This window comes from Cibotium barometz, chromosome 33, assembly GCF_041138505.1.
Source record: "Cibotium barometz isolate CiBa-2024 chromosome 33, ASM4113850v1, whole genome shotgun sequence".
Classification (NCBI taxonomy): domain Eukaryota; kingdom Viridiplantae; phylum Streptophyta; class Polypodiopsida; order Cyatheales; family Cibotiaceae; genus Cibotium; species Cibotium barometz.
In genome coordinates this window covers 22012297-22030524 of record NC_141078.1, presented here as the reverse complement: position 1 = coordinate 22030524, position 18228 = coordinate 22012297, and positions in this window count along the sequence as shown.

Genomic DNA, 18228 nt, shown 5'->3' with positions numbered 1-18228 from the left:
GCATAATTGCAGTAACCACCACACCACCAATGCTCTCACATTAAATGTGCACCAAATAACGAGTATATTCACCATCGAATACGATAAGGCAAATAATATATTATTTCATCCCCACAAAAAAAAAAGTGAAAATATATAATTTCTTAGCATTGAACTTCTTGTGAATTCTTTGATAACATTTATAAAATGGGTTTCATTGTCACTCAATAGGGAGCCTAGTCTAGTCCCCAAAGAGAAGTAAGTTTAAAACTTTACAAAGAGCTTCAAACTTCTCTTGTGGAGAGCCTTCATGGAGAGCCTTCATGAACAAATATGCCAAGTTGTCCTGTGCTGGCACATAAGCCAAGCTGATTTCCCCTGCAAGGCATCTCTCCCTGACATAATCATAGGGCACCTCAATGTGCTTTATGCGAGCATGAAAAATTGGATTCCTTGCAATGCCATAGTGCTTTGATTGTCAGTGAAGATGGTAGTGGGGATGAGGACTCACCAATAGCCAAATTAGCAAGGCATGTAAGCCAAACACACTTAACTATAGCTGTAAACATACCCTGTATGCAGCTTCACAGCTAGAAGTGGTCACAGTGGGTTTCTTCTGAGCGCCATGATATACATGAATCACCAAGGAAAAATCAAAAACCACTCATGTACACTCATGTGTCATAACATCCAGCCTAGTCTGAGTGTAAATGCATGCAGATGTGATTTACCCCCCTTGGGATAAAATAACCCAAAGTGCTTAGTGCCCTTTAGGTAACGGAACACTCGTTTGATAAACTGCCACAGCTTTGTGCTTGGGCTATGCATAAATTCACTTAATATTGAGATTATATACTGAATATCAAGCTTGGTGTTACACAAAAAGATAAGGCATCCAACAGCTTCTTAATATAAGCCAGCATCAAAACTCACCTCCATCTTCAAGACTTAGTTGTAAACCTGGCTCCATAGGTGTAGCCACAAGTTTACAGTCCTCAAGATTGAATCTCTTCAAAAATGAATCTATGTATTTTTTCTGTAGCATAACAATGCCATCATTATACTACTAAAACTCAATGCCCAAATAATAGTGCAATGGTCCAAGATCTGACATCTCAAAAGACTTCTCTAAATCAGTTATTATAAAATTATCATCATTAGGTTCTGTGAGCAGCATGTCATCAACATATAACACGATGACCGATAAAACATCCTTAGTCCCCTTAATATAGAAGGTATTGTCAGTTGGACTGTTGCAAAAACCCTATGCAACCAAGTATGCATGTATCTTTTCATGCCATGCTCTGGGAGCCTACTTAAGACCATGTAAAGCTTTCTTCAATCTGCATACTTTTGATTCCTAGCATTTCTGAACAAAACCACGAGGTTGAGATACATATACCTCCTCATGCAAATCCCCATTCAAGAAAGCAACTTTGATATCCAATTGATCATTCTAACCTTTATGTGCTGCAAATGTAATGATAGTCCACATGGTAGCCATACAACATGTGGTGTTTCACCATAGTCAACTCCTTTCTCTTGTGCATAACCCTTTGCAACAAGCCTAGCTTTATATATTGCTTAGCACTGCCATCTACTCTATGTTTGAGCTTGTAAACCCATTTTGTACCAATGGCCTTCTAGCCAAGAGGCAAGTCTACCAAATCCCATGTATCATTTTTTAGTATCGAATCATACTTAGATTGCATAGCACTCATCAAATTTTCAGATTCCTTTGCTCATCAAAGGAGTCAGGTTCCTCTTCATCACATAAATTGGCAATAAGAGCATAACTTGCATCAACATGAGATGCATGATAAGAAACTACACAAGTTTTTCTTAGACAAAGGAGTGGCCAATTTGTTGTCATGTAGTGATTGCACCAGCCATTTTGGCATACTTTTTAACTCCACAATTTCTTTCTTTCATACTGAAGTGCATCATCCACATTTGCCTCATCAGGCTAATCTATAGGTTGAAAACATGATGATTTGTAGCCTGTGTGGGTTGATTTTTAGCATTCCTTGAATTACCCAAATGCTCTATATCAATGTGTCCTGCATTGAACAATGGAAAGAGATTATCGAATATGTTCTACGAACATACATTTTGATGTTTTTTACATGAAAGAAAGGTTTAAATTGCATTTTCCACAAATACAATATCTACTTGGTAGTAGGATGATAGAGATGGTAGCCCTTTTTGAGTTGTATCTCACAAAAATACATTTAATAGTCTTATCATCAAGCTTGCTTGCAAAGTTGCTTAGGTACAAGTGCATAAGCAAGACAACAAAAAATGCGTAAGGGAGCCATAGAGGGCTTTCTACCATTCCAAGCTTCAAAAGGCGTAATTGTAGGACACCTGTTCAAAACATATGTTGCACACATGACTGCTTCTAGCCAAAAAACATGAGGTAGCTCTTGACTTTTGACCATACAATGTGCCATGTCCATGAGAGACCTATATTTACGTTCAACTACACTATTTTGTTGAGGTGTATAGGGCACAGTACATTGGTGTTTCATCCCATGATCAGCCATGTATGCATGAAACTCCTTAGACATATACTCACCTCCTCGATCAATATTGCAAGGTACAAATATTACATGTAGAAGCATTTTAAACCATAGCGAGAAAGTGCCCAAAGCACATAAAACCTATGATTTCTGTTTCAATGAATATACCCAAGTATGTCTCGAATAAGCATCAACAATCAATGTGACAAAATAGAGGTAGCCCCCAATAGATGGTGTCCTCATAGGACCACATACATCATTGTGTATAAGCTGTAGTTTTTGGATTTCTGGAGGTTGGTGGGAATTTTTAATTATCCCACCCACCAACTACTATGACCCCTTTAGCTTTTCTCACCAATTTCCTAATTAATCTCTAATGTACAACTCCAAAACAGACATAAACTTTAATTACTATAGCTAACTACATATTATAGCCACTACTACAGGACAATAAGCTACTGACGTTTTTTTGACGTAAAATAATTGCATTGTAAAACCAACAAGCATCTATACTCGTGTCGAAAAAAATGTCACTACAATAACGTTGATAACATCGTCTAAATAAACGCTTATATTAGCATCGGTAACATCGTCTAAACTATAGCCTATATACACATCGGTACCCTCGTCGAAAATAGCGTGGGTAAAAAAAAACTAGTTCCCACATGAGGTTTATTCTAACATTGATTCCCACGTTTATTTCGACTAAAATACCGAGGCACTAGTGTATACCGATAGATGCAAGTGCATCTCGACGTTTATACACCGACTAAAAAATCGATGGATGTAGATATTTTTTTTTAATAGAATTATGGTGCATATAGGTACAATTATATACCTAGATACACCATTATGCTAAATATTTGAAGATTTTGTTGCATTTAAGTGAAATTTTACACACTTAAGTTATCACCACAAACAAAGATACATTGACGCACAAACAAAGATACATTGATGCACAAAATCAAGTTTCATTGCTTGATGTCAAACCACAATGAGACATTGATCCAAATTGTATGATGTGCATACTTATACGATAAATGTTTATATAAAAAAATCACCGCATATGTGAGCGACATATACATGTCCAAAAGGGGTGCAAAAAAGATTTGTACAATTCTAAAACCAAAAAGATCTATACAATTCTAAAACTACGCCAGCTAAAGTAGGTGTCCAATCTGCGAGCTAGCCTCAATGGGGAGGCTCAGGTGTACTGCTCTCTGCAAAAACAATGCACTACCTATGAATTAGTATATACAAACTTACCAAAAACCTCAAATTGGCATATGGTACGACATATTTACCAAAACCACAACTATCCAATCTATATTTTTGCCGTCATGTTCAATGTGCTCACGCAAGGCATAAGTGCCATGCTTGAATGCATAACGCTCCTCCAACTTGGTAGCCTAGCGTCTAACCACCCTCTCCTACATACATGAAAACAGATACTTACAAAATACTCATAAAAATGAGTCCCATCCTCCGCTCCCAAGGTGCGAGCTCCCCACGTTCTCTAGTCACTTTGCCATTGCTCCCTCTTGCTCTGTGTGAGTATCTTCAAGGATTTTCAGTGTGCTTCCTCACCTCCTCATCCCATCTCTCTTGGTCAATTAACCAAGGCTTTTCTCCCCCCGTTTTCACCACCTGGGTGACATCAAACCTCCTATGTTTCATACAGTCTCTCATGAGATTGTAGATCCACTGTTAGGTACTTCCTCACTACCTGGGGGTAGGCTTGAACTCGCTCTTGAGTTGATTGCAAATTCTTGTTTTCTTCTCTGATAGAAGGTGGAGAAATTTGGTTAAAGTTTTGTGGGCAAATACTATTTTACATAGTTCCCTCACACGACTCTGCATCTCCTAACCAATATCATAAAAAATAACCTTCCCTTCCCACACCATGTAAAGATGCTAATGTGCATTAGGGAGAGGGCTACTACCAAAACATCGACTAGATCGACACGATGAGATGAGGGTGTTGGCCACACTATGTATGGGTGTACGCTCTCGTGGAGGGTAAATGCATCTATGGCACTACTGCTGCCACACAACAACCACCACCACCCCTACGACACATACCGCAACTGCGGTTGGAGAAAGGGCCCGAGGGTGGGGGGGTTTGAGTAGGGGATGGTATGGGTGTGGGTGTGGGTGTGGGTGTGGGTGTGGGTGTGATTGTGATTGTGGTCGTAGTAGTTGATGATGGGCCTGCACCCGGCTCACCATGGATAAAATAGGCTCTAGCCATGGCTGCTTGCTCGAAGGTCACTTGTGCAATGAAAGTAAATAAAAGAATCATATGTTTCTTGCCTTTGTATACATCAACCTTTGGCATAGAAGCATGTGCACTTGGGCATAAAGGCATCCAATTCCACATTAGCATGGGCATGATGCATTGAAGAGAAGACAAGGCTTTCTCCAATTGAGTGAAGTTCATCTTCAATCTCATGAACCAATTCTATTCAATCATTTCTAAACGCTTGCACTAAGCCTTCCATCATTGCCACACCATCATTACCATTGTTTGCATCTCATTATTAGTAGGTTGAGGGTTTGTGTTGGCTTCATGGATGCTTGCATTCCCTTGAGCACAAGTGTTGACACTATTTGCATTCCCTTAAGCATGAGTCTTGACACTATTTCCATGCATATGATCATCTACCACATGTCTTATTTCTCATTCTTGGTACTTTGGTCTTCAAGACTCAATTTCTCGCTATTAAAATCCTCTAGTGTTATTTGTTGCATTTGTTCCTTGCTTGGATGACCAATCTCTTGAGAGTGGGGTAGTGAGTACGCTCTTCAACCCTTAAGGTTCGATACCAATCTCCGGCCTTCCCACTCAAGGTTAAGCCTAAGGCTTTACACTTATGCAGCTCATTGTGCTCTTTCAAGGAATCACACACGTGTTCAAAGACTTCAATGTGCTTCCTAACATCTTCGTTTTACCACTGAAGTTCTGAGTGAGCTTGGCAACTTGTACTGCCTTGCTTCTAGGTTCCCTCTCAGGCATGCCTTGCTTCTAGGTTCCCTCTCAGGCATGCCCCGCATGTTTTCCGCAATAGATCGTCCGATTATCTGAGCAAACGCTGCAAGATCACCTAGGTGAGCAGGCATAGTTGGTGGAGGCACTTCTGGGATAGCCTGGTTGATAGGAGTTGGCGTTGGTCTTGGTATATAGACAACAGCTGACGTAGGATATGATATGTGGCTAGGCCTAGCTCCTCTTGGATAAGGGCTGTGATAAGGCAGTCGGGGAGCATACGCCATTAGCATACTAAGAGGCATAGGAGCTACATGAGCATGAGTAGCGATAGTGGGTACATATGGTCGATAGGCACTGGCATGCACTGTTGTAGGTACTGTTCCACTAGGTAGCGGCGTCGTACTAACTACAGCGGTAATAGGTGCACCTCTCATCATTGGGGTAGGCATTGTGGATTCCTTAATGGAAAGTTGAGCCAAGGTTGGAAACCTAAAGTTACTGGTCGTGGGCTCAACCTGCATTGAGACTCCATGCAAAACAACATACGAAGGGTCTATGGGACTCACCGAGGGAGTCTCCAATTGTGATAGGGTTGGTTGTTTGGCCTTGCCCGTATCCAAAAATTTCATAGGGCCAGTGGAAACTAGGTTCAAACTAGGTTCACTCCCCTATACTGCCTCTCAAATTGGATAATTCTATGAATAACCTCACATATCATTTGTTGTTGCTCCTCTAGATTAGTGGCACTAGACGTAGATCGTATGACTTCTAACCAACCTACATGGTATGTGTAACCCGTGTATAGGTCAGTTAGAGTCTCTGTGTGTAGATCCTATTCCCAATTTTCATTGAGAAATATCCCATCTAGACTTGACATGCCAAACGGTTCTCTTGAAGTGGATGCAATGTCACTTCTTATGGATCGACTTCTAGGGACCTCTACTTTAGGAAGAGCATCAGAAGGTGGTAGCTCAGTAGGGCCTTCATTAAACAAAGTGGGTAGAATATCCACATGGAGGGTAGGGTCTACGTAAGATGTGAATGGCGAATCTACTACCCCTCCTTCTTTGTTTACTTCGCTTGTCGCATGTTCAGAGCGTGTAGCTCTACTAAAGGTCTCTATTAGACGACTAAACATGCTAGATCCAAGTTGTGGGGCCCAACCTGGCATGTTTTGGCTTGCCTCCTTAGGGTTCTTGGTAGGGTGCCCTTCCATGGCTTCTGAGTCAGAGGACGAGTCACTATCTGCTATTCGTGGATCTTGGGTTGCACTTCCTTGGGTTCCAGCTGAAGGCCAAGATGCTAACGTGGAGGAATGGTGTGAGCTTGCGTAAACTGAAACACTTTCTAGTGGCTCAAACTCTAGCACCTAAGCAGAGCGTAGATGCATGTGACATGGGTACCCTACGGGCATTAGTAACTACCCTTGAAGCCCACCCAAGTGGTTTCTTAGGCATTTCGCACCCCGTTTTTACTTGTTTTTGTATTGTTTTTAACTCGTTTCTAACCCCCTTACTTATGGTCGAACCTGAAATAGGGCGTGTGATAGCTCGAGACGAGCGTATCGTTTAAAGGGTCCTAACGTGCTTTACAGCACAGTGTTCGCCTATCCAGAGCTCCTGTGGTCCTCAAAACAATCTGTTTGCTTGTGGGGGAAGGGTGAAGCTTCGCTTTATCCCACAGGCTCACTCCACTCCTTGGGGGGTGGGCTACATATAGAGCTCCACTTCCCTATAGCTTTCACTTGAAAGAAACCTATGGAGGCTCACTCTCCTATATCTATGTATCAAAAGACCGAGACCGAGACCGAGGCCGGGGTCGGGGTCAATTGGGGGTTTTTCTTCTTAAATTTTTTTTTCTCAAATACAAAATTCCTTTCCTCTTCACACAGGTTTTTTTTTTAAGTTTATTTTTTATTTTATTTTTATTTTATTTTTTTTAAGAAAAGTTTTCTAGGGTTTGTTTTCTAGGGTTTGGCCGTGGCCGCGACGCGCTCGCACACAGCGCAAACCTAGGGATTCAGAAATCCCCCCTCGTCTACTCGCACACGCGCGCAACTCAAAAAACCAGACAACAAAACGAACGCGGAACAAGAAATTGACCAGGAGAACCAGAATTACAGAAACAGATTACAGAGAACATGGCAAAACATCAACAACATACACACAGTCGCCTTTCCTACAGTGTAAATTTCACTTCACTCAATAGCCCAAGCTGCAAACTGGAGCTTGGTGCAGGGCATCTCCCCGACAATGGCACCAAAAATGTGCGCTTTTGCCGCACGAGTCGGAGCTGGGGACTTGCCGAACATCGTATGCGAGCCACGAATGGCTACAAGCATACAACCAGAACCTAGTAAGCTCAAACAGAAAGCAAAGGTGTGTCACTCACCGCTCAAACCGCCGTCGTGAAGGATTCTCATGTTGCAGTGAAGAAGGAGCCGCCGACACCGCTCTACCACCTCGCCACCACCGTGCCGCCACACAGTGCTCGATCGCTCTCTCTCTCTCTCTCTCTCTCTCTCTCTCTCTCTCACACACACACACACACACACACACACAGGAGAAGGAAACCAAGAAGATAAGGCAAGAGCACACTTTGTATTCCACACGTTGAGAATGAGAGTTTTAGGGTTATATTTGATTCTTATAGGTGACTTGGCCGTTCACACATGGGCGCCCATACATGGCCGGTCGATCCTAACCCTTATCCTACTGATATTCAAGGTGCGCCTCTCATCGGCGATCACCCAATCCCTTTATCCTTTACATATGGTGCCAACAAGCCCGGCCCATGACTCAGAATACTTAAATTAATTACATGACATAAAACATAGTACGTCTCAATGTCCGTCTCATAGGTTTAGGATGTCCGTCTAGGTTAACACACCTCTATTCACCTCACATCTCATCACCTCTATTCATATCACATTCATCCATCCATTCATTCACATCACATTCATCCATCCATTCATTCACATCTATCTGATTCACATCACCTCTATTCACCTCGCATCTCATCACCTCTATTCACATCAGATCCATCCATCCATTCATTCACATCTATCTGATTCACATCACATCTCATCACCTCTATTCATCTCACATCTCATCACCTCTATTCACATCACATCCATCCATCCATTCACTCACATCTATCTGATTCACATCACATCTCATCATCTCTATTCACCTCACATCTCATCACCTCTATTCACATCACATCCATCCATCCATTCAATTGTTCACATGTACGACTTCACACATCTATCCATACATTCATATCTATCACTTCACATCCATATATATTCATGTCACATCACATCACATTCTTTCACATACACATCTATATCCATTCTTTCACATACATCCACATCCATTCTTTCTCATACTCATTCGCATCTATTTATAGAATGTAAGAGAATTCTTATTTTTGATATAAAGATTCTTATGCATCTATTTATGCAAAAGAACAACTTCAGTGGGAAATAACACTTTTATAAAAATCCGTTTATACATAAATTCAATTTTAAGGAGACTAACACTTTCGAAAATAAAAATAAATCTTTTATGCATCTTTCTATGCATAAATTCAATTTGAATTAATGAGAATAACTCTTTTGAAATAAAAATAAATTTCTTTATGCATCTTTCTATGCATAAAATCAAAATTGATGAGAATAACTCTTTTGAAATAAAAATAAATTTCTTTATGCATCTTTCTATGCTTAAAATCAAAATTGATAAGAATAACACTTTTGAAATAAAAATAAATTTCTTTATGCATCTTTCTATGCATAAAATCAAAATTGATGAGAATAACTCTTTTGAAATAAAAATAAATTTCTTTATGCATCTTTTTATGCATAAAATCAAAACTAATGAGAATAACACTTTTGAAATAAAAATAAATTTCTTTATGCATCTTTCTATGCATAAAATCAAAATTGATGAGAATAACTCTTTTGAAATAAAAATAAATTTCTTTATGCATCTTTCTATGCATAAAATTAAAATTTGATGAAAGTAACGCTTTTATAATTAAAAAATCTTTTATGTATCTATTTATGCATAAATTTAATTTTAATGAAAGGTAACACTTTTATAATAAAAATATTTCTAATATGTATTTTTCTATGCATGGAATAAAAATAACACTTTTAAAATACACAAGCGGTGGGGATTGCTCTTTTTGAATAATAAAAGATAAAACTTATTTCACAAAATTTAAGAAAATTTTTCCATCACCTCCTTTGTATGGCTGATTATTTTTTAATTTTTTCTATCCTCAAGTTAATTAAAAATTATCCCAAATGGTTTAAATCATTCTAAACTAATCAAATTTCACTTTTAAAAGAGAAATAATATGAAAAGTTTAATTCTAACAGTTTGATTACTTATCTAGGATAAAGAAAGGCTGAATTTAAGAATGAAGAGAGGTGGAAAGCCTTTCCAACAAGGCATAACATCAAATTAGAAATAATATGAAAAGTTTAATTCTAACAGTTTGATTACTTATCTAGGATAAAGAAAGGCTGAATTTAAGAATGAAGAGAGGTGGAAAGCCTTTCCAACAAGGCATAACATCATTTTTTCATATTAAAGAAAATAAAAATTAGAAAACCATTAAAAGGAATAAAGAAAAAGTAGGATTTCTAGCTTACATGAATTTTTGTGAGCTTTCCTTTGGCTTGATGGTTTGAGGGATCTACTCTTGTTTGCAACAAGAGTGGCCACCAATTCTTTTGAAGAGGAATAGGTCAAAAACTAATGAATTATCAATAAAGTCACTATTTTTGGCTCTAGGGAGGAGTAGAGTAGCAGTGCATAAAACACTATGAACCATTTACAAAGGGGGAGGCTTCATTTATAGGGAAAAGTGAGCCTCTAACCAAGCAAACTAATTCTAGAATTTTCCAGATCAGTTTAGTCAATTTTTGACCATTTTTAGGTCGTTTTAGCTTACTTTTTTGGATCTAGTTGAAGCAGGAGAGAAGAGAGATGAAATGTCTCATTATTTGAGAGTTTAAAACTCCACCACACATGTGAAATAGGTGCCTCCTTCATGAGGGGAATTTCCCCACACTGAGGTGTCAAAAATGCATCATTTTCTCTAAATATCTCTTCTTTTTTAACTAATAACCTTGTCCTTAGTCAACTCTTCATCTTATGTGAGTATTTACTCATTTTTGGGAGGATTTTCTTTATTTCTACAATTTATCTCCTCCCTATATTTGGATTAATCTAATTGGCCCCTCAGAACCTTAATCTAAAATTTTCAGAAAATCCGGACTCTTAGGCTAAGGCTTTTTGAACAGAATATAATTTATTTCTAATGCACCTTTTGAATTTTTTTTTGAACTTCTGTTTCGGGAGAATTTATTTTAATAAGAAGAGATATTTTTTCATCCAAAAATATCTAAAAATTGAATAATCTCTCTCTAGAAAATTTTCTCTCTCTAGACCAAAACAGGGTAAAACAGGATCTTTCTTTTATTTTAGAGAGGGGAATAACTATAAGATCAGAAGGGGAGGTTCTTACACCTGCACACCTCAAAAGCCGGAGAGAGGAATCTTACATATCTAATTAAATGAAAATTCTTTCCCATTGAAAATGCTACCTAGGAAAAGGAAGAAGATATGGTAGAAGGTTATCCCCAATTTGCGAGATGAAGACATCTCAGATTTCCAAGTGGGGGAGAATGTAAGATTCCTCTAATTGTATGTCCAATTTTTATTTAGGTATGTGCAAAGCTAGTGTATTTATTCTAGTGAGAGAAAATTATATTGGTCAAAATTTTATCAAAAAAAATCAAATACGGATGTCTAAAATTTTTAAAATTATTAAGAAAATCAATTCTAAAAAATAAGAGAGAAATTGGTAGATTAGAATAAATAAATTGTGAAAATTGTGCATAGATTTGCACATGTGCATAATTGAACCTAAAAGCTTAACTTTAATTAGATAACATGGAATTCTTAGAAATGAATTAAATTAAGCTTGAATTTAATTATATGATATAGAATTCTTAGAAATGAGTTAAATTAAGCTAGACATGCACAGAAATTATTACAAATTTTAGAGATTAATCCTTGTAAATCAATGTGTATAAAATATATATTAGTGTGTATATACATGTGTGTTTATGTGGATATAAATTTATACTAGTGTGTATACACATGTGTGTTTATGTGGATATAAATTTTAATAAGGATTTGGAAATTATTAAAATTAATCCCCCATGCAAAACCTATCCATGTGAATTCATGTACCCCTAGTGTATTAATATAGGTCTAGTGAGTAATTAATAAGTTGGAATTATTCTATGCTAAGGTTAGGTTTTAAAAATATTAAAATTGACAAGGAGAATTTAAATGGATGTAACTATTTGGAAGAAATTGCAAGGATTAAGTGTAAAGTCTAGTAAATTTAATTAATGTACCTTGTGCATGGCCTAGGACTAAGGGTTAAAACTTAAATTATTTAAAAAATGAGATCGGTGGGATAATATCAAGATTGGAACTGTGCATCAGTTGATTGGAGTTGCTAGTTAAACTAAATGTCATGCAACTAGTTACGTGAAAAAGGGAATTGTAAGCTAGCCTGACACTTGGCCCCATTGGTGCATGCCTTGGGCCCCCAACCAAACATAAATAACTCTTCTCCTTATCATATTTTATTTGCCTACTTTTCTAGGAGCTTTATGGTATCATTTTTATCATATTTAGTCTATATAATGTGAGTATTGGGTACATGATTGGTACTAGTACTTGGGAGCTTGTCGATTGTCAGTATCGGTACTAGTGCTTGAAAACTTGTCAATTATAAGTAGTTATTAATTTGAGCTACTTTGGACACTAGAATAATCAAAGAAAAACGCTCATGGGATTTCATGTGAGATTCCTCCCTTTTCAGCTTTTGAGGTGTATAGGTGTAAGAACCTCCCCTTCTGTTCTTGTTATTATTACCCTCTCTGAAATAGAAGAAAGATCTTGTTTTACCTTGTTTTGTCCTAGAGAGAGAAAATATCTAGAGAGAGATAATCCAAAATTGAGATATCTTTGGATATAAAAATCCTCCTAGTGTCTAAAATGGATTCCCCTGAAACAGAAGTTCAAAAGTCAAAAGTGGAATTTTGAGCATTATTAATTTTATTAGAAAATATGGGTAGAATTGATTTTTGTAAATCCCATGAATCTTTTACTCAAAAAAAGAATATTGAATATATTTCACTTGAGAAATTTGAGAAAGAATATGAAAATATCCACTGAGAAAAAGTACCTTTAACTAGGCCAAGCAATTGGCAGAAACTTAGAAAAGTCCCATTGGTATCGAAAGTAAAAAATGGTACTAAATGTGAATGCGATGTGATAAGATGGGAATGCGATGTGATAAGATGTGAGTGGATGAGATGAGATGGGGATGAGATGGGGATGAGATGTTATGTGATGTAAATGGATGTGGATGTGTATGTGATTAGATGTGGATAGGATGTGAGGTGATGTAAATGGATGTGGATGTGATATGATGAGATGTGAATAAGATGTGATGATATGTGAAAGGATGTGATGTGATGTAAATAGATGAGAATGAGATGTGATTATATGTGAAAGGATGTGATGTGATGTAAATAGATGAGAATGAGATGTGATGTGATGTAAATAGATGAGAATGAGATGTGATGATATGTGAAAGGATGTGATGTGATGTAAATGGATGAGAACGAGATGTGATGTGATAGATGTGCATGTGAATGAATGGATGTGGATAGATGTGAATGTGAATGAATAAATGGATGTGGATGAATGTGATGAGCTATGAATGGATGTGGTGTGATATGGATAGATGTGAATGTGATGTAATGTGGATGGAATGAATGTGATGTGATGTGGATGGATCTGAACGAGATATGATAAGATGAGGATGGATGTGATGAGATGTGAATGAATGTGGGATGTGAATGGGTGTGATGGATATGAATGGATGTGATGAGATGTGAGTGGATGTGGTGAGAGGTGGTGAGATGTGAAAGTGATGTAATGAGATGTGAATGGATGTGATGTGATGTAATGTGGATCTGGTTAGATATGAATGGATAAGATATGATGTGGATAGATGAGATGTGATGTGATGTGGACTTGGGTAAATGTGAATGGATGTGAAGTGATGTAAATAGATATGAACATGATGTGATGATATGTGGATGTGATGTGGATCTGAACGAATGTAGATGGATGTGATGTGATGTGATATGAATGGATGAGATGTGATGTGGATATGTTGTGATGTGATGTGATGAGGATAAATGTGATGAGATGTAATATGATGTGATTAAATGAGAATGGATGAAGGACGATGGGAATACATATGATTGGATGTTGAATAAGCAATGTGAATTGATGTAGAAGAATGTGGAATAACGAGAAATGATGTGAAACAATGTGGAAAGATGAGAGTTCGTTAGAAACTGTATTTGTGAAACCTATTTTTAAATTATTGTTTTATGTCAAGAATGCTGGGGAAGCATTTTGACCATCTTGTGAATGAGATCGTGGAGACCTAAGTGATAAAGTTGCACAGCTGACGGAGAATCAATGGAGGACATCTTGCATAGCAAGGTCGGCCGAGGTCTTGACTAGCCTCAGTTCAATTTAAATGGTAAGCTTTTGGACGGTGTATGAGGGACCAAGGAAGAGGCCTATGAGTGAAGCGCTAGGTGACCTGCGAAGGAGCCTAAAGGGTGCTGACCATACGATGCTCGGGCTCTGGGTCGCCGAAGATACCCACGCGTGCGTCCGAAAGAAAATGGAACAAGGTGTTAGAGTTATTTTCTGAACTCGGGCATGGATCTGGTTGATTGGCCTTGCTGGTCCCTCAACGGATGAGTCCATGGCTCTTTTATATGGATCTGTTGGTTGATCTTACTGATCTTCAACAGAGAGTCCATATGGATTTTCTTAAGTGAATATATTTCCGGGCACTATGAGCTAGGAACTATTGAAAAGGCCCCTAAGTAGACAGGTGGTGAGCGTTCTGGTTACCAATGATGCCATAGGTACACCGATGAAGAAATGATTGCAAATTGGAACTCAAGCTAGATATTTTGGAGGATTATGATCAGTGATACTATGGTTTCATTAAAGGATTGTTTTAAAGACAGCTGAATCTGTGAAATAGGCAATTTCATATTGGGTGTGTAAGTGGTGTGACTATCTTGAAGTTTACCTAGGAACTCTTTTCCTTGGTACCCGGGGCAAAACATAACCAAATTCCTAAATGGATCCTATCACTACATTGGTTGGGTGGTTGGCTAACCCATGGGATTGGATGGGGTTAAGCTAGACTGATGGATCCCTAAAATGAGACTCAATTCTGTTAAGTTACGATAGTTGAAGTAAATCCCAAATAACCCTTGTTCTATGGAAAAGAATCAATGGTTGTGCCTCTTGATGAGGAAAAAAGCATTAGACTCTATGATCCAAGTGCAAGTCTCTTCCTTGATCTGACCATGAGACTTATGGGATTGGTTGGATCAATTTGGTTAGTTAGGGCTTTTAACTACGTTAGAATAAAATTATCCCAGAGGAATCGCCCGTGCTTTCTAGGCAAGGAAAGTTTTTGTGGTTCGGTTTTGGAAGAACCGAGGGATTAGTCTCTTGTCCGGATATCCATGGGCGAGGCCCCGAATGAGAGGCTCTGCCCTGCACAAGAAGTGCTACTTCTGCTGCTAGCACCCCAAAATTCGTTGCACAGAGGGGGCAGGGATCTTTCATTTGAAGCAAGTGGAGAGGTGTACATCTACTCCTTACAACCCCCCAATCAACACTTTTAACCATATATCAAATCATTTGTTAAGCCAAGTTTTAAATTTTTGAAGTATAAATAGTACTTTCTTCTTTTTTAAATGGAGATAGATGAATTTAAATAGTTTTCCTATATTTAAAACTCTATGTGTAGTAATAGAGAAAAAATGGCCAATTAGTTGATTTTATGTCCCTTTTGACCTTAAATTGCTCTATGTTGAATATTAAAAAGGCCTATATTCTTTTATTTGGATTATTTTAGTCTTTGAAAAAATCATAGAAAAGGATTAAATTTTGGGAATATCATTTTAAATAAATCAAGTGTATTTATTAAATGCATTTAACCTTAAAAGTGAACCTTTATCATTTATAACATTTATGCCCTTTACTTTATTTACAACAACCTATTTAAGGCTTAAGATATAAATAGATGAATCTTTTCAAGATTGAGATTAATGTTTGGGACTACACTAAGGTTATAAGCATAATCTAAAGTATACATCTACATGTGCATAAGAATTTTTAGATGTGAATGTGAAATGAGGTGCACATGAGTTTGCCCTAGATTTTTAAACTAGACCTTAGATTAAAAATCTAGTAAAAGGTGAGAGCTTAATAAATAGGGAAATTGTTACTCAAAATAAATTATGAGGGTAAATCGATAATAGAATGGAAATATAAATCGAGAATACAATGGAAATATAAATCTTGATTTTTTTAAATTAAATTTGTGCATAAGTGTATGCCTTAGGGTTGCACACAAATGTGCACATGGTGGTGTACAAAAAAAAAAAAAACATGGTGCACATATTACACATAAATGTGTACAAATGGACCCCCTCCTCCTGCCCCAAATAAGAAATAAATTTTAGGGAAAAATCCTATCTCTAGAGAGAGAGAAATTTAGTATTAAGATTTTAGAGAGCGAAAGTGGTATTAGATAAATAAAAAGACCTTAGATCAATTAAATTTGGACCTAGGAGAGAGAAAAAGAGAAGACCCCCTTGAATAAATAGAATTAAGACTAAGGTTAGGAATAGTTCAAAGAAGTATGGTTGATCTCTAAAATTGTCTAAGAGCAATTTTGAATCTCTCAAGAAAAGTAAAGATTTAAACTCCTAAGGTCAAGAACAATTCAATTCAAGTAACAAAGTGTATCCCTAAATAAAGTGCAAGATACCTTAAAAATGGATAAAGTAAAGGTCTTTTGTTAAGAAATAGGATCTAGGCTAGAGAAGACCCATTCCTTACAAGCATGTAAAGAAACTCTCAAAGAGAGGTAATCCTTTTATGATCCTTAAGACTAGCTAATGAATTCTCGATATGCAAGAAGAGAGACTAAGATGATTATCTTTGTGTAAGAAAAACCTCAATTAAAGATTGGGAAAAATTCCTGAGAAGAGATGACTTTGAGAAGACCTTGCCAAGATATGTTACAGCAGCTGGAGAAATTCAATTTGTTTGATCAGAGAGCGATGATGTCTTGTCGAGCTTGTGATGGTTTACTCTGCTTTAGACCATTGATTTTAGACCATTGATGTGATGTGTTTTATGATTGTAATAATTCTTACTTGTTTGAAATATTGTATTCATGTATTGCATATGTCTATGTGTAGCCTATGAAGGTATCACACAGGTTTATGGATTGTTGTATGGGTGTCATGTGAGAGGTGCACCACACAAAGGCGATCACCAGAGACCTTAAGCCCTCTTGATCGGAATGCGGGTGTTCTCTAATTAGTGTGAAGAAAAGAAGTGGATCCGCAATGAAATGGGTAAGGTAGTATGTGTGTTGGTATACTTGACATCTCTAAAATCTTGATTTTTTGTTTGTGTGAGAACCCTAACTTACACACAAACATATATATATATATAATAAGGTGGCGACTAGCACTGTGTCGAACCACCTGCCCTTGATAATCAATTTTTCAATGGCGAGATCGGATTGCCTCGACCCCCTCCTTTCGTCACATTCTTCTCTACAAGCTACTGCATAGACTTTTGGTATCTTTCTTCTCCTCCACTGACCAGCCACGATGGCCTTTGTCTTCCACTAGCCAGGTCTTCTTCCTCTGCGTCGATGCTGACTCCTTCTTTATCTTGTACTCATCCACAGGGCTCTAGGCCCCCTTGTGATCCTATAAAGCCAACCCACCCCCATCGACTTAGAAAAACACTCCCCTCTCTCATCTCATCTCAGTGAGATAGAACTCCCCTCTCTCCTCTCCTCTCGTCTCAAGGATAGAACCCCCCCTCCCCTCTCCTCTCGTCTCACTGACAGAGCCCCCTCTCCTCATAGAGGTAACCACTCATCCCCCCCTTCTCTAGGATGTGCCCCCTCTCTTATGACTCTATCTCAACCCTTCACTCTCGCCCCCCCTCCTCTCATTTTTCCCCTTTGCTAGCCAACCCCACGTAACCTCCCTCTCCATCTCACTTGAGTAGGGAGTCCACATGGACTATGCCAATTGTGCCATATGTGGCTACTCCCTACAACTAACATCTACACCATTTCTATCCTCTCTCTCTCGTCTCTCTCACGCTCATCCCCTATGTCTATGGCTTCTCTCATTTCCTTGCCCAACCACCCCCTCACCATTGCTATCCTCTCTCATGCCCTCTCTCGTCTCTCTCACGCTCATCCCCTATGTCTATGGCTTCTCTCATTTCCTTTCCCAACCACCCCCTCACCACCCCTCACATGCTCTCTTCTTTTCTTAACCTTCACAACCTCTCCCTCTCCCTTTAGCAAACCCCTCGCTAGCTTCCCCACTATGACTCCCTCTCCCTCACACACCCTCTCAACACTCCCTCTTGGCACCCACACACACCTCCTTAGGTGTTGTTTCGGTACTCTTTACTTGTTCTTATTTGGACTTTCTTGAGAGAGAGAGAGAGAGAGAGAGAGAGAGAGAGAGAGGCCACCTTTGTTTCT